The sequence below is a fragment of the Globicephala melas genome, chromosome 13 (assembly GCF_963455315.2).
Source record: "Globicephala melas chromosome 13, mGloMel1.2, whole genome shotgun sequence".
Lineage (NCBI taxonomy): Eukaryota > Metazoa > Chordata > Mammalia > Artiodactyla > Delphinidae > Globicephala > Globicephala melas.
Window position 1 is genome coordinate 56,301,950 of NC_083326.1, and position 22,746 is coordinate 56,324,695.

The 22,746-nt window shown below is 35.7% G+C and overlaps 1 protein-coding gene and 1 non-coding gene across 2 annotated transcripts in view; one reads left to right on the forward strand and one right to left on the reverse strand.

Moving 5' to 3' along the window:
* DLGAP1 (DLG associated protein 1) overlaps positions 1-22,746 on the reverse strand; it is a 1,249,700-nt gene that overhangs the window by 893,476 nt on the left and 333,478 nt on the right. The gene's annotated exons all lie outside the window — the stretch shown is intronic.
* On the forward strand, positions 825-896 carry TRNAA-AGC (transfer RNA alanine (anticodon AGC)). The gene has a single exon. It is a non-coding gene; the product is annotated as a tRNA-Ala (tRNA).

Genomic DNA, 22,746 nt, shown 5'->3' on the forward strand with positions numbered 1-22,746 from the left:
CAGAAAACAAACAAACAAACAAACAAAAACGGAAAACAAAAGGAAATTAGGAAGAGAAATATATTGAATGAGGAAAGCAACACCAAAATCAAAACAGGTCCCCATATGAGGAAAGGGATATTCATTACGAGAGAAGAATTTGCTGACAGCCTCCTGAGTGCACTAAGCCCATTAATGAAAGAGGTGTCATTGGACTAATTAGTCATAGGACTAATTTTCAAATAGAGCATTTATTAGCATTTAGAGAAAATTACTGAAAATAGATAACATTAAAAAAATGGCTCTATAGGAAAGCAGAGGATTTTTAACACTGATTCTTGACTTGCACCTTTTAAAAGTATTAAACGTGTGATTCCAAATGTATTTTGAGCTCTTCTTAAAAGGCAGGCAGACCTCTGCTAGCTTCTGGGCATCCAGTGGTGAATAAGTCAAGGTCCCTCACCTCACAGAGATGACAGTATAACAAGGACACACACAAGAATGAGGTGATCACACGTCAGGGTGAGAAGCGCAACCACAGGACAAGACACAGAAAGGGAACCAGATCAAGTGTTAAGACTTCGGAGCAGCCTTTCCGGAGGTTATGCGACATGAAGGATGGGTAGAATTTAAAGAAAAGAGATTAAGAACAGGAAAGAATATTCAAAGCAAGAAAATAGTGTACAAAATGATAGGAAGTGAGAAAACATGGCATATTCTGGTAACAGCAGTCCGTACCAACTGAAAGTTTACATTTTAGAAATGTACTGTGAATGGCAAATCATGGTTGGCATAGGCAAGGTCTCACTAAAAGGCCCAAATCAGGTACAATAGATGAGGGAGGAGGGGGTGTAGCTCAGTGGTAGAGCACATGCTCAGCATGCATGAGGCCCTGGGTTCAATTTCCAGCACCCCCATTTTTGATTGATTGAAAAAAAAAAACAAAAATAACCTTAAAGGCCTTGGCTGTACAGAAATTAACACATTGTTTACCAACTGTACTTCAATTAAAAAGATGAGGAAATCTATCTATGCTTTAGAAGATTTCTTCTAAAAGCAAGCATTGAAGTGGAATTAAGCCTCTACTCCAGTGTTGCTTGAATACTCAGTTTATCGGGACATATTTTCACATTGTTCTGTTTCCGTAAGCTATTCTCCCACCTACTTTATGTTTTGTACCTAATTGTGAAAGTTGTGAGCTAGTCCCATTGCCCTTAAATCTCCATTTCATTTTTGCAACTACTGGCAGCTCCTCGTTGGTATTTTTGTACGTTGTCACAGAATTTAACCGTCTGCCTTCTAAGTCTTGTCTTTAATCAGAAAATGAGACTATTTTCTGCACTCTTCCTTTGAAAATTAAGTCCATATGGTCTTCAAAGTGGGAGATATAAAGTTTTTGTGTTATTCTTCTCTAAAAAGACTCAACATAACTTTGTAAATCATGAAATTAAATAATACATTAAAAATATTTGTTGTATGCTAATATACAGAATTATACCCAAATCAAGAGTGGACCACTGCACAGTGGGGTTGGAGCATGTAATAAAGTGAACGTCAAGAGGTGAAGATGAATGAGGTGGGGGAGAAAGCCAGAAAGCCTTTCCACGTTCATCCCGAAAGTGATGGTTAATCGCTAAAAGGATTCAATTAGGTGAACATCAGGAAACATTATGTGGTGACTTCGGGGTTTGTGGATTTGAAGCGACTGAGATTGAACACAGGGCAACCAATGGGTTTTGATGATGATGATCAATCAGGAAAACAATCAGGAGATGTTGATGTCCTCAGTGGGGAAAGGCCAGTGGATACCTAAAGAAGCGGGTGTACTGAGACATATGTAAATAGGACCATCAACAAAACGAGGAGATTAAGTGTGGAGTGTGAGTTAGAAAGGGGAGTAAAAGTTGAAGCTCAAGTTATTCACGTGCACAGTTAGGTGTATTAACAGGTCAGAGACTGAGAACAGGACCACAGCGGTTGCAGAGAGCACAGCAATTGAATGCCTGCTATGTGCCAGGAGCTCTGCTGTTTGTTTTTCGAACATTATCTTAGTCAATCTTCCCAAAAACTCAAATAAGGAAACTGAGCCTCAGAGAGTTAATTTAAATAATACGGCCAGTGTGACACAGCTGGTAAATTGGGAAAGTGAGATTCAAACTCAAAAGCCCAGCCTCTTTTTTTTTTCACTAGCTTTCTATGTTTTGAGTTTGAGGTCCCAGAACCAATCTGAAAACGAAAATGTCAAAGTAGGAAAACGGGCGATTTCAGATTTTGAGCTTAGGAGGGAGGCTATATAATTTGTAAACGTGACTCCATGGTCATGAATGTCTGTCCGTGGACAGTGAGAATTGCAGCGTCCAAGATAGAGTGCTGAGCCATAAACAGAATAGGGGATAGAGAGTTCACAAAGAAGACAGAGAAAAGGCAACCGTAAAAAGGAATTGAACAAGGAACAGCGGTGTGTCACAGAAGCCAGGAAAATCGAAAAGTTTTAAAGGAAGTCTTCAGTGTCAAATGCCTATAATTTACACTGCTGCATGATGTATAGGAAAGTTGTTTAGAGAGTAGATCCTAAGCGTTCTCATCACAAGGAGAATTTTTTTCTTTTGTTTTTATTGTATCTATATGAGATGATAGATTTTAACTAAGCCTACTGTGATAGTCATTTCAAAACATATGTGAATCTGCACCCCAATGTTCATAGCAACACTACAATAGCCAAGACATGCAAGCTACCTAAATGTCCATCAACAGGTGAATGGATAGGGAGTTCCCTGGTGGCACAGGAGTTAAGAATCCACTTGCCAATGTAGAGGACATGGGCTCGAGCCCTGGTCCTGAAAGATCTCACATGCCGCGGAGCAACTAAGCCTGTGTGCCACAACTACTGAAGCCCGTGCGCCCATAGCCTGTGCCCCACGACAACAGAAACCACCGCAATGAGAAGCCCGCGCATCGTAACGAAGAGTAGCCCCTGCTTGCTGCAACTACGCGCAGCGATGAAGACCCAACGCAGCCAAAATAAAAATAAATAAATAAATTTATTTAAAAAGCAGGTGCATGGATAAAGAAGATGTGGTACAATGGATTATTACCCAGCCATAAAAAAGAATGAAATAATGCCATTTGCAGCAACATGGATGGACCTAGAGATTATCACACTATGTGAAGCAAATCAGATAAAGAAAGACAAATATCATATGATATCACTTATATATGGAATATTAAAAAAAAAGATACAAATGAACTTATTTACAAAACAGAAACAGGCTCACAGACACAGAAAACAAACTTATGGTTACTAAAGGGGAAAGAGAGGGGAGGGATAAATTAGGAGCTTGGGATTAACAGATACACACTACTATATATAATACAGATAAACAAAAAGGTCCTACTGTATACCACAGGGAACTATATTCAGTATCTTGTAATAACCTATAAGGGAAAAGAATCTGAAAAAGAATGTATATACTATTGCTGTACAGCAGAAACTAACACAACACTGTAAATCAATTATACTTCAAAAAAAAATCAAATCATCATGCTGTATACCTTAACTTATACACTCATGTATGTCAATTACTTCTTAATAAAACTGGGGAAGAATATCATGTTAAGTAATAACTTTAAGTCAGCCATGTGTTACAGCAGTGAGAAGATTATTGGTAACAGTGAAGATGTCTTTCACTAGAGTGTTAAGGATGGAAGCCAGTGTCAATTGTTTTTTGTTTTTTTTTTTGATAAAAGAAAGAAATGGGAAAGTGGAGAGTGCAATTTTTTCAAGAAGTTTGACAGTAAGTGGGAGGAGAAATAAAGGGGGATGTTGGTTCTAGGAAGCCTATTTGTAACTATTAGAGATACTTAAATATGCTTAAATGCTGTCATAAAGGAGCCACACAGCCAGGCTTCCCATGGAGGGAATGCAAAAGGTCAGGCTTTGGTTCATAGTTTTCCTATTTCACAGTAACAAGGTGGTGTTTTCTGCTCATTTACTAAACCAAGTCATTAGGGAGATGCGATATGTACATGCCGATAACTGACATTTTGGTAAGACGTGAATATCTTGCATCTCCTTTTCTCCTGAGGAACATCGTTGCTGAAGTTAAAAACTCAACTATGACATATGTTCAACACAGACAGTCTAAGGAGGGTTCCCTGCTGATAGGACCTTATAGACTATGAGGCTCTTGCAGTAATTATAAAGGGACATGCTTGGCCATGACTGACTGTTATCCATCACCACAAGAATATGGAAAGAAATGAGCAGGAGTGTGGGACATGGAGCTGGGCTGGGTGTTTCTCCTTCCTCTGGTAGTACTGCTGGAAATTCACAGAATCATGAAACGCGTGGAAATGCGATGAGGTTCATTCCAAGTTATAATACCTCTATTACCGAAATAGTCGTATTTGGGCAGCAAAAGCATAGTACTACTATATCAATTGGTAGCTTATCTAGAGCAAATACTTCTTTTGTGATCTTACCGATACTTAATATTTTGAACCTATTAAAAATCCTTTATTTTTATTTCTCCTATAACCCGTAAATGAGAATCAGGCTTTCAGTTTGTTTTAAAAATCAAACTTATTGTTCTTTTCCTGGTTTTAAACATAACACATGCTCATTATAGAGGGGTGTATGGTAAATAACAGTTCACATAGAAAATTAAAATGTCACTCATTTATTCTACTCATATATGAGAGCTATTTTCATTTATGATTTTATTTCCCTTTAGACTTCATTTTGTATATAAGATTTCTTTCATAGGCAATTCTTTTATAAAATGTATCAAAATAATTCTATTTTAAAATAGAATTTTATCTAGCTATATAATAGCATTATTTAAAAACATGCATATGATATTCAATTATAAATATATAGAAATAAAATATTCAATAATATAAAAATATAATGTATTTAACCACTGTACTATTCTTCAACAGTCAAGGATATTATAAATAAATCAGTGAAAAAGATCTTTGTACCTAATTCTTTTGTTTTCCCCACTTAGGGTAGATCCATAGAATGGGAATTATTAAATATATTATGAAATAGTAGAATAATAATAGATTATTAAGTAGTAATACTATACAGTTAGTTTTTATTCTGAGTCTAACCATTAAATTCCTGCCACCAATAGATGAGACTGATCATTTCAGTGGTTTCATAGGGCCTTCCTTGGTGGTGCAGTGGTTAAGAATCAGTCCGCCAATACAAGGAACACGTTCAAGCCCCGGTCTGGGAAGATCCCACATGCCGCAGAGCAACTAAGCCTGTGTGCCACCACTACTGAGCCTGTGCTCTAGAGCCTGCAAGCCACAATTACTGAGCCCATGTGCCACAACCACTGAAGCTCCGCAACAAGAGAAGCCACCGCATTGAGAAGTCCGCGCACCACAACGAAGAGTAGCCCCTGCTCACCGCAGCTAGAGAAAGCCCACGTGCAGCAACAAAGACCTAATGCAGCCAAAGATAGATTAATTAATTAAAAAAAATTAATACTGTGCAATATAGTTGAGTGGTTAAGATTGCAGGATTTGGAGTCAGACACATTGGGTTTAAACTCAGCAGCTCCCCCTACTTGTAATGTTCCTTTGACTAGTAACGTTAACCTCTTTAAGCCTGTTTCTTCTATTACAATAATAGTAGCTAACATTCACAAAATGTCAGGCACTATTCTGAGAGCACTTTATATATCAATTCAGGTAACCTCCACAACTCCATGAGAAAAGGGCATTCCTATTACACCACGATTTACCCTGTTAACCCCTATAACATACTGCCCCACAGGACTGCTGGAAGGCTTAAACGAGACAGTATCCATATGTAAAACATTTTAGCACTATACCAAGACAAAGAGAAAGCATTATTAGTAGCCAAAAATTTTTTTTCTGTTCATTCGCTATGTACTTTATTCATTATTCATCAGTACTTTGGAAATTTTCTTATCAAAGTATGTACTTTTTTTTCAGAGTACTGCTATAAATCATTTGTTTCTCATTTGTTGCAAGCTTTTCCCCCCCTGAAACCCTATTAAGCTAAAACAATCCTACTTTTGACGTCCCTCAAAAATATGAATGATTAAACATAGAAAGTTTAGACCAAAGTACATTAAGGACACAGAATCAGTTCGTTTTTAATTGGTGCCTGGTTTCATCGTAAGAGGCAGTTTCCATCTAGTATCCAGTGGAGAACAGGAAGTAGTTCTGAGCAGTGAGGCATGATGAGGAAGCCAGGTAACTGCCCTGTCTTCTGCAATCAAATGGACACTTAGTCTTTGTTACGAATTTTTAGATTGTTAAGAATATTCAAAGATAATCAGAGGTGGTACGATGGCAGTTGAGCTTGAATAATGATTTCTATTTACATGAAGGGGAGGAAACAGAAAGGGCAGTCTAAGAAAGAGAATGATAATAAGAGTAAAGTCAGAGCAATAGTCATAGGCTTGAAAAGAGTGGAACAAGAAATGTTTGGGGGCCTACATAACAGGCACAGTGATAGATGCTGTGGTCACAAAGATGAATATGACACAGTCTCTGTCCTCAAGTTTAGTCTATGGAACATATTCCCACCTAATATAGTGTGAAGTGTGCAAAATTAAAGTTGAAAATTAATTAGGTTAAGGAGCAGATGAATGACGATTTGTGTTTCGCAAAAGGCAGCATTAGGCAAGATTTCACAAGCTTTGTCGAAGTGACGAATTGTCTCGTCAGTGACAAATAGTAGTGTGTTGCTTGAACAAAGGTGGGTAGGGTACAGCATCAAGGCCAAGCGAATGCAAAATATGAAGGTGAGAAACAACATGATGGGAGCACTTGTTTTCTACCTCTGTACAACAGTATCATCACACAATTAGCAGCCTAAAACTCCACTCATTTATTAGCTCACAGCTTTGGTGGGATAGGAGTCTGGGGATGGTTTACCTGGGTTTTTAGCTTCAGAGTCTTAATCTTGTCAGCAAGCACTGCAGTCTCCTCAGAAGCTCGACTAGGGAAAGATCCACTTCCAAACTCACTCCAGTTTTTGGCAGAATTCATTCATTTGTTGCTACAGAACTGAGGACACCAGGTCCTGGCTGGCTGTTTCTGGAGGTGGCCTTCCCTTTCTAGAGACCTACCCAGTTCTTAACCATATGGGATCCCCCGGGCTTCCCTGGTGGCGCAGTGGTTGAGAGTCCGCCTGCCGATGCAGGGGACATGGGTTCGTGCCGCGGTCTGGGAAGATCCCACATGCTGCGGAGCGGCTGGGCCCGTGACCCATGGCCACTGAGCCTGCGCGTCCGGAGCCTGTGCTCCGCAACGGGAGAGGCCACAACAGTGAGAGGCCCGCGTACCGCAGGAAAAAAACAAAAACAAAAACATATGGGATCCCCCAACAGGCTGCTTACTTATGCCAGCAAGAGAGAGGGTCTCCTCACAAGATGGGTGTTCAATTCCTATGTAACGTAATCACATGCATTTGACGAATACCTGTAAATATGGCCAAAGTGCATTAATACATACGCAAGGTGGAAAAGTTTAGATTTAGATAGACGGGAGGTATAGGTATGAGACAAACCATGGAAAGCCCAAGGAACCTGAATTTTGTGTTTAAGTGATAGAGGCCCATTGAAAGGTTTGAAGAGGAATATTAATATACAGTAATTTAAAATACAATATGTATAATATAGTAATATATTAATATGCTCATATCTGTGTTTTAGATAGCTCACTCCAGCAGGTACCAGAAGGATGAATTTGAAAATGATGAGATTAGTTGGAAAATGATTCAGGTATAGATTATAAGGAAATGAGTTTCCTCAATTATATTAAGCTCACTGAAAATAAATAGAAATTTCCTACATATGGAACAGCAGGTAGAAATTGTATCTTTGGCCTCTGTAATCTGAGATTCATTGTTTCCTTGGGATAGTTCCCCAGGTCTTTTACGAATACTCTGGTCTTAGATGGGGTTAGTGGTACTCTTGATAATATCTATGAAGTAACAATTCTAATTTCCTTCATTACAGTAGAGGCAAAGCTAGAAACTTTAAACTACCTCCCTTAGAAATACAGGGTATAAAGTGTGTTTCATACCTGACATGATAAAGATGATGATAATGGAAATAAAAATAGTAGAGAGTAAACTTTAAAAACCCTGGAAAGAAGATATGATAGGATATAATGACAAAAATGGAAGTAGATGATTTAATAAGGGAAAATGTTAAGGATAAAGTCTAAGTTCAATTCAAATATTTTTTGTTTCTATGACTCCATAAATCTAGACTGAAGTCTGAAACAATTCATGGAACACAAAAGCAAGATAAAGTCAAATCAGAACAAATATAAGATCAAGAGCCCTACCAACTGCTTTCTTTATCTTTCTGCCTAGTGCCTTCTTCAATAACTTAGACAAAAATGTACTGGTTTTGCAATTAACAGAGTAAGAGGACCCTCTCCAAACTCCTAATTGCTGAAAAACTGTTTCCTCATATCTTCTTATATTAAAAAACATGGTCTTTAAAATATAATTAGAAGCGTTAACACTTCCAATAAAGGCAGACTAGCTTCCTGCTGAACAATTCTCCCACTGAGATCAACTCTAATTGCTGGAAATGAAAACCATAAGTGTTTCCATCAAAAAGCTAACAAAAGGCAGCAAGTGCTTAAAGTGTAAAGGTTCCAGAGAGAAGGGATGAACCTACATTTGACATACCTTTTAATCTGGCCATTTGCAAATTCCCAAGGAGAGGCCAAGAAGCTCAGCACTGATTCCAAAGTCGTAATAGCTTGACATTCAAAAGTTGAAGGGAAAGAAGTTTTTCATTACAATCACTGAAAAGCTGGCTACACTCCAAAAATAGGAGTGAATCACAGCTAAATCCAGCTTCCACAAAGCCTAAAGCATACCATAAAGTTAACTCAATCTCTGCCCCTGCATAACTGTTTGCCAAAAGTAAAGGCATACCTCCTTTAATTGTGCTTCCCTTTATTGGGCTTTGCAGATACTGCATGTTTTACAAATTGAAAGTTTGTTGCAACCCTGCATGGAGCAAGTCTATCGACACCATTTTCCCAACAGTATTTGCTCATTTTTGTGTCTCTGTGTCACACTTTAGTAATTCTCACAATATTTCAAACTTTTCCATTATTATTATATTTGTTATGGTGATGTGTGATCAGTGATCTTTGATGTTACTATTGCAAAAGGATTATGACTTGCTGAAGCCTCAGATTATGGTATTTTTAGCAAGAAAGTGTTGTTAAATTAAGGTATGTATGTCAGGTTTTTTTACACATAATGCTATTGCATACTTAATAGACTACAGTATGGTGTAAACAACTTTTATATGCACTGAGAAACCAAAAAATTCTTGTGAGTCATTTTATTGTGATATTTGCTTTATTATGGTTGTCTGGAACTGAATCTACAAAATATTCCAGGTATGTCTGTAATATCAAGTTCCTTCTGGAGGAAGACAATATCAGGCAGAGCCTAAATTTATCTTTACAATTGTTCATACACAATGAGTGGCATTCAGTTAGATATTGCCAGATATATCAGGAAATAAGACCAAATGACCAAAAAAGAAGGAGAGAGAGAGAGAAAGAGAGAGAGGTCCACAGGAGATCCAGACCTTGTAGTTATCAGAAATAGACTATAATATTAAGTATGTGTGATTAATATACTCAAATTTGAAGACAGGATGGAAATTTTAGAAGAGAAAAACAAACTATTAGAAAAGAACCAAATGGAAGTTTTAGAACTCAAAACACAAAAACTGGACTTAAAAATTCAACTATTGTGTTCAGTAGCATAGTAGATACAGTTGAAGAAAGAATTAGTAGAATGGAAAATAGGCCAGAAAAACATATCCAGACAGAATTTATAGAGACACACACAAAAAAGGAAAACATGAAAAAGTATTTGTGAGTCATATGTAACACAGTGAAGTGTCCTAATACACATGTAATTGGATTTCACAAAAGCATACAGAAAGAATGGAACAAAAACAGTTTTTGAACAAATAATTGGTGAGTATTTTCCAAAACCTATAAAAGGCAACAAATTATATGTTAAAAAATTAAAAGGTATTTCAAGTGATAAAAATCTGAGAAAATTACAACTAGGTACATAGTTACGTCGTTGAAAATCTAAGACAAAGAAAAATCTTATAAACAACAAGAGGTTCAAAATATCTTGCCTTCAAAGATGCGAAAATAAGACAAACAGCTAACTGAATTATCAACTAAAAGACAATGAGAGCAGAGAACGATTGAATTACATCTTCAAATGCTGAAAGAACAAAAAAACCCTACCAACCTAAAATTTAACCCAGTAAAATCATTAAAAATGAAGGAAAAACAAAGAAATTTCAAACAAAGGAAAACTGAAGTTATGTGTCACCAGCAGACCCACTATAACGGAATAATAGAGGAAAATTTTTTAAGGCAGAAGGAAAATTACCCCAGATTAAAGTATGGGGATGTTAGAAGGAAGAAAGAGCAATGGAAAGAATGAATATGTGGATAAATAAAAAGAAGTGTTGGCAAGGATGTGGAGAAATTAGAACACTTGTACACTGTTGGTAGAAATGTAAAATGGTGCAGCCACTATGGAAAACATTATGGAAGTTCCTCAAAAAAGTAAAATAGAATTATCATATGATCTAGCAATCCCACTTCTGGGTATATATCCAAAGAAATTAAAATCAGTATCTTGAAGAGATATCTGCACACCCATGTTCACTGCAGCATTACTCACAATAGCCAAGATATGAAAACAAGACAAATGTCCACTGACAGAAGAATGGATAAACAAAATGTGTCATATACATAAAATGGAATATTATACAGCCCTACAAGTGAACGTAGTCCTACCATTTGCGACAACATGGATGAACCTAGAAGACATTTTATGATAAGTAAAGTAAGTCAGTCTTAAAAGGACAAATACAGTATGATTCCACTAACATAAGGTATCTAAAATAGTTGAATTCATAGAAGCAGAGAAAAGAATGGTGGTTTCCAGGGGATGGGGGTAGGAGGAAATGGGGAATTGTTCAATGGGTATAAAGTTTCAGTTCTGCAAGGTAAATAATTCTAGAGATCCATTGTACACATAGCACCTATAGTTATCAACACAGTATCGTAAGCTTGTTAAGAGGGTAGGTCACACATTAAGTTCTCTTACCACAATTAAAAAGGGACACAAGGAAAGTCTTAGAGGTGATGGATATATTTATTACCTTGATTGTGCTGATAGAATTATGAGTGCATTGATATGTTCAAATTCATTAAATTGTACACATCAAACATGTGCAGTTTTTTGGATATCAATTATATCTCAATAAAGTTGTTAAAAATATCAGCCCTTACACCTTCAAACTCCTATTTCAATACATCCTTCACAAACCTCCATTCCAATTAGATGTTAGTACAGTATATGAAAGGCAAAAGAATGAAGCTTCTTGAAGACAAGATAGGAGAATATCTCTGCAAACATGGAATAGTCAAAGTTTTCTTCAAAAGGACACAAAAATCACTGTAAAAAAAGATGTTGATAAATACACGGATCCAAAATTAGGTGTAATCAAAAGAGAACACCATGAAGTGACAAGGCAATACACCAAGTGGGAGAAGATATTTAATATACATAAAACCCACAGGAGGCTTGTATCTTGAAAATATAAAGAACTTCTTCAAACCAATATAACAAATAGATGACGAAAAAAATGGGATAAGACATGAATAGTCATTCACAAAAGAACATATACAAATAGCTGATAAACATAAAGAATTGAGAAACTTCATGAGTCATCAGGGAATTGCTAATTTGAGCCACAACAGGTAAAGTGGAAAAGACTGACAACACCAGCATATCCCTGGGCAAAAAAAGCAAGCCATAAAGCAGTTTCTTTTCCTTTACATAAATTTCCAAAACTTTGTGATGTTGGAAGTCAGCTTAGCTGCTACATTTGGGAAGGAAGTAGGGGGATGTGGTTGGAAAGGGACAAAAAGAGACTTCTAGGATTCTAGTATTGCTCTATTTCTTGACCTAGTTAGTGGTGGTCTCATTGATATTTTCACTTTGTATAATTCATCAACTTGTATATGTATGATTTGGGCTTTTCAGTAGGTTAGATATATTTCAATAAAAATGTTTGGAAAACAAATAATTAGTAGCTATGTAAATATTATTATTTAGGCTAAAAAGCAGAATACTTGACAGAAATAATTTTTATAAAGTATAGAATGTGTGACTAAACTCTTTCCCAACTGGTAAAATGTAACACTAGCCACCACTGGCTAAATTTAAATCATCTTCATTTCCCTGTTCTCATGGATATGAACGTTATTCCATTAAGAAAGAAGATAACCTATTTCCCATTTCTCTATCCCCTGCAGATTCATAGTTAGTTATATTATCTTCACTATTATAATATGCAGATTTATAACATTTATATTCCATTATTTAACCATAGTTTCACAGTTGTTAGCCTGTTTCATATGAAAATTATTAAATCCTAATAATCTCTTAATCATAGCTTTGCCAGTCTACTTTTGTGTTGATTGGCATTTATTCTCAACAAGAATTTTTCTAGAAGTGGATTAACAGATGCTACAAGTCCTTAATTATTTAATGTTTGAGAATTTGTGTCTCTTGGTTTGATTCTTAAATGGCAACTTTCTGGATAAATGTGTCTTTCATTAGAATTTTAGGAATTTAATTATTATCTCATCATTCAATATGGCAGTGAAGAAGTATGAGACTAACCTAATATTTTGTATAGATGCCAATACAATTATTTCTTTAAAGTCCAGTAATTTTACTAATTTATCTACTGATGTTCATTATTCTGTATCTTTGTATATTTTATTCTCTCTTCCTCTGTATCAGGGAAGTTTTCCTTTAGGTGTTTAAAACGTGTTTATCTTCCATTTGTTCTACTGCGTTTACAACAGCAGATGTTGATTGTATTTTGGGCCATATCTCCATATTTTTTCTTAACTGTTTAAACATTATGTTCTTCTCTATTCCATTTTGCTTGAATATGTAAAACCTATCCTTCAGATCTCTGTTTCCAATGATGTCAAACTCCTTTTTATTGCTTTTGATGTATCATTCATTTTTATAATGATTTAATTTTATGTTCATTTCTTTTATCAGCTCTTCCAGCTCATAAAAAATTAATGAGCAATGCATCATACATAAAATGACAATTTAACACACGAATGCACAAGTTAAATAATAATATTGATAGTAAAAACACCAAGTACCAGCCATTTTACTTAAGAAATAGAACCAAACCAATCTTTAAGGACTTGGTATACTTCTCTCTCATTCCCTGAAATTAAATAATTGTGATAATGAAATTACAGTCATGTTTGTCTTTTAATTTTAATGCTTTAGAATGCATCAATATATCATTTTGGGGGGATATATTTTAGGGTCTTATTTAAGGACACCTCTGTTACTCTGAGGTCAACTGATACAGTGAACACATGTTATGTTCTGCAGAATATCCAGAAAATTAGGTTCCTTTCAGTCTATATTAGGACAGAGAGCACAAGTCACAGAGGAAAGACATGGCCCTGGGGCAAGACAATAAATATATACTGTTGGGTATTTTAAGGGAATGCAAACTGCTTTGATCCTCTTTCTGGTTATGAGTTAAAAAGAATGCATGTGGCCACATATGAATTTCAGAGGCTATATTGATCTGCAAAGATATTGCACCTATCACAACATCTGTGATTAGGGATCCAACTTTGTTACACTTCTTTTTTGCACCATTATCCACTATACAGTCTCTGCTTTTTCACGGGGCAGACTAATTAACTATACAGAAATACCATTTATTTAATACAATATAACATACGACAATATTAAAACAATATATGCTATGTTATTTACACATAAGTATTATATCACTATACATAATGCAATATGTTATGTAGATAGCATATAGCTATCTGCCTAAAATCTATAGAAATATTAATATATGCTAATATAATCTAAATGTTTACTTTCTAAATATAATCTAAATATATTTACATTTCTAAATATGTTTTATTTCTTAATTAAAATGATTTCCAGCTTTATTCAGATGTAATTGATATATAACATTGTGTAAGTTTAAGGTGTACTGTGTGCTGAATTGATATGCTTTTATTGCAAAATGATTACCACAATAGTGTTAGCTAATACCTTCATCATGTCACATAGTTACCATTCCTTTTTTTGTGGTGAGAACATTTAAAATCTATTCTCTTAAAAACTTTCAGGTATATAATACATTATTATTAACTATAATCAAAATGTTGTGCCTAAAATTTCCAGAACTTAATCATTTTCTAATTGGAACTCTGTGCTCTTTGACCAACATCTCCCCAATTCCCCAAGCCCTGGTCACCACCATTCTACTTTATATTTCCATGAGTTTCGGTTTTTAGATCCCTCATTTCTGTAAGCTTATAGAATATCTGTCTTTCTCTATCTGACTTATTTCAACTAGCACATGCCCTCAGATCCATCCATGCTGCTGCATTTTTGTGTGTTTTGATCTTATATTCTGCAATCTTATTCAATTTTTTGTTAGTTCTGCAAAATGTTTTTTTTTCTTTGTAGGTTTCCCAGGATTTTTAATGTTAAAATCATCAAATAATCTGTAAATAGAGAAAAATTTTCTAATATATATGCCTTTTCTTTTTCTTGCCTTGTGTCAACTAGATCTTTCGGGACTGTGTTGAATAAGAGTAGTGAGAGCTTACCATGTACACTATGTTATAGGGAAGCATCCAGTCTTGCACTTTAAGTATGATATTTGCTCTTTTTCTTCAACAGACTTTTTTTTAAAAAATCAAGTTTAGGAAGTTTCCTCTATTTCTAGTTTTCTGAGAGCTTTCATTATAAATATGTTACATTTTGTGAAATGCTTTTTCTGTATCAATTGATATGATTATATAACTTTTCTTCTTCAGACTGTTGATACAGTAGATGACATTGACTTTCAAATATTGAGTAGGCTTACACATTCCACTTGATTATAGTATTTAATTCTTTTTATCCATTGCTGAATTGAATGTCTAGTACCCTGTTGAGGATCTTGCATCTCCATTCATGGGAGTTATTAGTCAATGTTACCTTGTTTTATGCTGTCTTTGTCTGGGTTTACTGGTTAACACTGATCTCAGAGAATGAGCTGCTGGGAATTGTTACGTCCTCATACATCCTCTGTGATTCTGTGATTTTGTGAAATTGAGGTTATTTTTTGGGTGAAATTCTCCAGAATAACCATCTGGACCTGGCCTTTTCTTTTATCCCAGCTTTTAAATTATAAATTAAATTTAATTCATCGTTATAGGACTATTTAGACTACCTATTTCATCTTAAAGTATAGGTAGTTCTTGGTTTCAAGGAAATGGTCCATTTCTTCCAAGTTGTCAAATTTATGAGAGCAAATATTTAAATATTTTTAACTTGTATCTTTCTGTTTGTATACGTTATTTTCTTTATGGAGACGTTTAATTTATATAAATTCTATTGTGCACACATATATTTTTTCACTCTTCTCACTCCACTCTATACTTTGAATGTGCTCAATATACATCTAATCTGTGGCTTCACACGGCTGGATGGTACCGCATGGTATCCATCCACAATATTTGCTCAAAAACTCCATCAATACACCCTAAATTGCCTGTAACTCCAAATTATCAAGAATGTCTCAAAAAATATTTTGCATGTATCCAGAGGAATTTTTTTCAAATAGTGCTTTTTATATAAAATATGTTGTTGGGCTTCCCTGGTGGCGCAGTGGTTGAGCGTCCACCTGCCGATGCAGGGGACACGGGTTCGTTCCCTGGTCCAGGAAGATCCCACATGCCGCAGAGCGGCTGGGCCTGTGAGCCATGGCCTCTGAGCCTGCGTGTCCTTATATTTTGATTTGGAATATTTTTAAAATTCCAGATTAATATAAACCTAATTTTATAAAGCATAAAGTTTATTAATGATAGACATGAATTTAAGGATTATTAATATAATTACAAATAACTGACATAATTATACAGAAAATATAATAGAAGACAAATGTCCCAAATAAACATTTATTCTTTCAATATTCCAGGTATTTTAGTAGTCCCCTTAGTGATTTTGTATTATTGAATTATAAGAAGGGTAAGAGTTCCTTTACTGGGAATAAGAGAAGGAGGAAAAATCGTGGTTCTTGTCACCCAGATCTTAGTTTAAATGTCACCTCCTCTGAGATGCTTTCCCTGACCATTACACCACTGTCACTTTATGTCACATGACTGTATTTTAATTATTTCCAGAGCACTTATCAAAACTATTTAAATTTTTCCTGTTCACTAATTTTTTTTGTGACCTGTCACCCAACACTAGAGTGAGAATATAATCTCTATGAAATCAGGAAGAGGACTCTAATTGGTTCTTGCTCAGTATATGTTGACTGAATTAATAGATTTATATTTTTAGCTTACTTTCAATACACTTGGGTTAAATGTATTGATGAAATGATGAAATGAAATGATGATATTGATATGAACATTTATTACATGGCTATTATTTTCATGACAATTGTTTTTAAAGAGTTTTTTGGGGTGGACTTCCCTGGTGGCACAGTGGTTAAGAATCTGCCTGCCAATGCAGGGGACGTGGGTTTGAGCTCTGGCCCGGGAAGATCCCACATGCCACGCAGCAACTAAGCCTGTGTGTCACAACGACTGAGCCCCTGTGCCACAACTACTGAAGCCCGTGCGCCTAGAGCACGTGCGTCACAACAAGAGAAGCCACTGCAATGAGAAGCCCACGCACCACAACGAAGAGTAGCTCCCACTCACTGAAACTAGAGAAAGTCCGCACGCAGCAATGAAGACCCAACACAGACAAAACTAACTAACTAACTAAATAAATAAATATTTTTAAAGAGTTTTTTTTTTTCTTTCTAATTGTTCTTTCTTCGTTCTAGGAACAGAGACAGATAAACATCATAATCTTTGGTCTGATTAACAGTGAGTAATCCTGAAATATGAAGTTATTCATATTGACCTAGCATAAGTTTTCAAGAATCAGTCCTTTAGGACCAGCTACATAAATGGTTCAAGAAGGCTGAAGATGGGCAGAGTGTGTGCCCGTCTTTGTGTGGAACTGTCCTTTCCCACCCGCCTGCCCCAAAATGCAGTAGTCTGAATACCGCTCTGTGCTTGGAAACAGAGCTTGCCCTTCTCTTATATTATGTCATCATTACACATGGAGAGCAATTATGCCTACTCATCCTTGTCACTGGAAAAAAAATTTAGTAAAAGAATGATTTACTCCACTCTTTTTATAACTAGACACAGCCTGTAACACTCAGAAAGTAGGTATCAGATGGCAAGAAGAAAACAGTGGTGATTTTGTACATTCTGAGAAACAGAGTATATTTTACTTATGGGATTTTCTAAGGCTGAACTTAAGAAATGCAACCATAAAGAAAACTTGATAAAATTTGACTTTTCATCATAAACTACCTTAAACCAAATGAAAGGGTAGGTATGGCATTGGGAGTATAGTGGTGAGCATAGCTGCCTTCCAAATTAACGGGTAAATAATGAATCAGGAATTATAATTTATCATATAGGCAAATAAAGTAGCGTAATGAATAAAAAGATTTAGGAATTAAAAAGAGATCAATAAATGAAAGAAAAATCAGAAATGCACCTATGGGAGCATTGGTCAGACATGAAGACAAATCCAAAAGGAGAAACATAAACGGTGCAAGCACACGTCAAAAGTATTTCTCCCTATTTATAAAAATATGTAAATCCAAAGAAGAAGGCATTTCAATGTTTACTGAACAAACTGGCAAATATTTACAGGTAATAATAATCAGCCTTGGTAGGTTGGGAAAATGTGGCTTTTGGTTTCAGCCTTTCTGGGCGGGAATTTAGTCATATATACCAAGAAAACAGGCCATGCTGTGCTAGGGTGTCCCAGCTTCTTAGCATCATTCCAACAGTTTCATTCCTCAACAGTCCCTACACTGCCAACAAAACAAGCCATCCTGAGGATCCTCAAAATAACTCTTAACACCAACAACAGGCCCCCGAAATGCTGACAAAGCACATTCTTTCAGGCATCCTTTGCTCATAATATTTCGAAGGGCCACAAGCTAAACGTATCAACGCTGGGCATCAATAACACAGAAAACTTTGTTCATAATTTAGGTCCCTTCTACTCGTGAACCCTGCAGTTACTAGTCATTTCTTCAACAGCAGTTTCTGATGTTGTAATTATGATCCCTCCTTTTGATCTTCAGAGCAACCAAGAAGTCTCTTGTTTTGAAATCAGACATCCTTTTCTCACCTCTGGAGTCTCCTCTTTCTTCTCTTACATAGAACCGTCCGTCACTACATAGGACCAAACATCGATAACGGGTAGAATTTGTTCAGAGTTTTCTCTGCATCCTTATCATGGACCACATTGATTATTATTTTGTAATAGATCTTTATTGGAGTATAATTGCTTCACAATACCGTGTTTGTTTCTGTTGCACACTGAAGTGAATCAGCCATATGCATTCTTTCCTTCGTTCATTCTTTCATTCATTTCTTTGCACTCATTCTCTTATCCTAGGCAGTTGACATTTTGATAAAGGGATTATCAGGATTACAAAAATTCATGTATACAAGGAAGAACTATTTTGCCAGTAGGTTAATTTCTAGAGAATAAGAGGCCATGGTTATGAAATCCTGTATGTCATTCAAATAAGCCTGGAGCAGTCCCTTCCATCTCGACTGCCAAACTGATGTCAATACCAGCAAAACTTGGAACTGCATGTTTTAGGGCACAGAATCCAGTCACTGTTGACAGCCACTGTTGACAGTCAGACGTGCCCAAACTGAGCAAGTACATTGGGATTTTGAGATGAACTTCCTTGAGGATGGGACCAGGAAGCATAACCCAAGAGCACTTACAGCAAGTGGAATGTGAAAGTACGGAGGTAGCATTCACTGTGATACCAGGAGCAGGTCCTTAAGGAGGAGGATGTTAGGCTGACACTAGCGCTCGAGGCGATACCTTGCAGGGAAAGTGATTAATGATTTGTGCGGCACAGATGTTGTAAGATGGCAGAAAAAATATTTACAGTCAATAATTTAGAGTCTTTCTAAACATAAGAGGAGTAGATACCGGCTCAGGTATGTATACCTATTAATAGAGTAGTTTTATGATAGGGTTTCCAACCTGAACAGTTCTGTCTTCCCATCCATTAAGGTCACAGTGGACAGAGGGGAGTCTTTTGACTCAATGTTTACCACACTGTGTCATTTGAAATGAGGATTTCTGGCACACAGTGCAGACGTGTGTCAGAATAAAATTGGCATTGAGTAACAATTCTCACCTACCTAAATAGTTGGAAAGAATAAATACTTTTTATTACTAGTTCCAAATGGTGTGCAAGAATATGAAAACATGGACCTCCAGATAAACGAAATCCCTTTCTTAGAGTGGACTTGACCTCGGCACCAATCACCCGCCACTCTGTCTCGTAGAGACAGTGCTCAACAGCTGAGAACATGACTTATTCTTTCAGTTTTTCAGTTGAAGGTAAGTGTGATCGCTCATCTGGCAAGTAGCCCACTTGCTTTCTGCTATACAGATGCAACTATCTCTGTAACTGTGTCAATGTGGCAATTGCAACAATGAAATATAGGAAGTTAGTTCAAAAATTAGAATAATAGCCAAGCATATTCATGAAGGGCATTAATTGAAGTTCTCCATAATTTTCTAAATGGTTTTTAGCCAAAGCCAGGAGGCTATCAGCAAACTGGGTTGCTAAGATTCTGGGTTGAAGAGAACATGGGAGTCTCTAAAGGATTATTTCAAACTTTCCACATACCTTGTTCTATCTGCTTGTATGCATATGATAAATGAGTTAGTGGAAACTTACTAGCTACCTGATGGAAAAAAAACATGTTATGTGCTTTGTACTTGAAGGTAGAAAAGAATTAATTTAAAATGTATGTCAAGTTATGCCACTATAATAAATTAAGCCTCTTAGTTTCATCATGGTATTTTATGCTTAAGTAAGGTTTGTATGAGGAACATATTCAAATGTTGATTACATGTCCCTAGGTCCCTATTTATCATAAAATAAACTCCCATTTAAACAGATTGGGGTTGTTTTTTTTTTTTCTAGGAGTACCATTGTTAGTTCAGATTCAACTACATTTTTTTTTTTTCCCTGCGGTACGAGGGCCTCTCACTGTTGTGGCCTCTCCCGTTGCGGAGCACAGGCTCCGGACGCGCAGGCTCAGCGGCCATGGCTCACGGGCCCAGCCGCTCCGCGGCACGTGGGATATTCCCAGGCCGGGGCACGAACCTGTGTACCCTGATTTGGCGGGCAGACTCTCAACCACTGTGCCACCAGGGAAGCCCCAACTACATTTTTTAAGTAACACTTTAAAAAGTATAGATGATCTTTACTTAAAATCTTGTTAAAGTGATAATAAGGCTATGACCTTTAAAAAAATGCTCTAATAAACAAGGGCACCCTTTTAATTCTTTGAAAGGAAGATAAATATCACTTTCTTGTGGCCGCTGCTGATCTTCAAATATTTACATTCTGTGCTGCCCAGTAATCTTGACAGTCATTAAGTTTATCCCAGGCCCCAAATAATAATGTAAATCAGAAAAAAAAAAATGTTTTGCTTTCTACAGACAAGAAAATATTGATGGGGTTAAACATCATGAGGCTGAATATGATGAGGTTAAAGAAGGCACTACTTCAAAACTCCAGGTCCCATTACCAACTCCAAAATCGGAGGAGTGAAATAAAACGAATTATTTGCCTTTTCTGTGCCACAACATCTCACTATATACAAATGGAAATTAAATAAATGCTACAAAGAAATGTTAAAAGAAAGCAGTTCTTTAAACTCAGAAGATGAAAATGTCTAAATCTGTCAGTTCTATTATACGTTAAACTGAAATTCCTAACACAATAAGAAAAATAAACTGAATGCATGCAGATTAAAGAAAATATCATTAATTGCTACTGTTTTCAAATGATGTGAATAACTATATAGAAACTTCTCTCTAGCTGTACAAATAATTAGAAATATTAGTATAACAAGTTGCTGAATATAAGAGAAATATAAAAAGTCAATTTTACTTCCATGCATCAGAAAAAAAATAAAATACAAAATGAAATTTAAAAATAGATAGCAATTTTAATAGCATCAAGAATGTAAATACCTGAAGAAAATCTAAAAAAGAATGAGCAAGGACAATATGTGGATAATTACAAAACTTTACTAAAAGATATTATGGACAATATCATATTTCATTGAAAGGAATACGTAGTGTTGTAAATATGTTACTTTTCTCCAGGCTTAGCTATAGATAAATTGTAATTTCAAACAATATTCCATAAGTATTTATTTTAACTTAAAAAATTGATTCTAAATTGTATGAGAAAGAGGAAAGGCTCAAGCTCACATAGAAAGAATGACAATTAGACTGACAACAGAGGCAGCAAAGGAAGAAAAATATTATAAAATACTATCTTCAGTATGCTAAGAGAAAATGACTGTCAACTTAGAATTCAATAACAAGCAAAAATGCCCTTCAGTAATGACCAAAAATAAAGGTATTTTCAAACAAGCAAAAATTGAGAGTTTAACAGCAGATCCTCAGGAAAGAAAATTCTAAAGGATACTATTTAAAGAAAAGGAAAAAAATCCCAGATGGAAGAGCCATTATACAAGAAGAAATGACGATACTGAAACTACAAAACATTGTTGAAAGAAATTTAAAAATTGAAAGCTATCCTGTGTTCATGGATTAGAAGACTTAAAATTACTAAAATGGCAATATTCCTCAAGTTGATCTATAGATTAAATGCAATCCCTATCAAAATTTCAACTTCCTTATTTACAGAAATAAAAAGTTGATCCTAAAATTCATATGGAAATATAGGAAAAACTATCTTAAAAAAGAACGAGTGAAAAGGACTCACACTTCCTGATCCTGAAACCTACTACAAAGCAACAGTCACCAAAACCATGTGGTATTGGCCACAAGGATAGACATAGATCAAGGAATAGAACAGTCTAGAAAGAAACACAAAGACCTAGTCAAGTGATTTTGACAAGGGTGCCAAGATCATTCAATGAGGGAAGAATAATCTTTTCAACAAATGGTGCTGAGACACTGATAGCTAGATATAAAAGAATGAATTTAGACCCCTACCTCACACCATAAACAAAAATTAATTCAAAAAAGATCAAAGATTTAAATGTAGGAGATAAAAATATAAAACCCTTAGAAGAAAACAAAGACCTAAATCTTCATACTTGGCATTAGGTAGCAGTTTCTTAAATATGACAACAATAAAACAAGCAATCAAAGAATAAATAAATAAATTAGACTCCATTAAAATTAACAACTTTTGGGGTTCAAAGAACACTATCAAGAAACTGAAAAGACAACCCACATAATGGGGGGAAATATTTGCATGTTGTATATCTGCTAAGGGTCTACTATTCAAAATACATGAAGAACTCTATATCCCAATAATAAAAAGACAAATAACCCAATTAAAAATGGGCAAAATATTTTCACAGGTATTTTTCCAAGATACATATATAAATGGCCAACAAGCACATGAAAAGGTGTTCAGCATCATTATTCATCATGCATATGCAAATAAAAAGGAACCAAGCTCCTCTGTCTTCCTGCTTTACCATCTTTAGGAAACTGCCTTCATTGTCCTGACTCCAGCATAG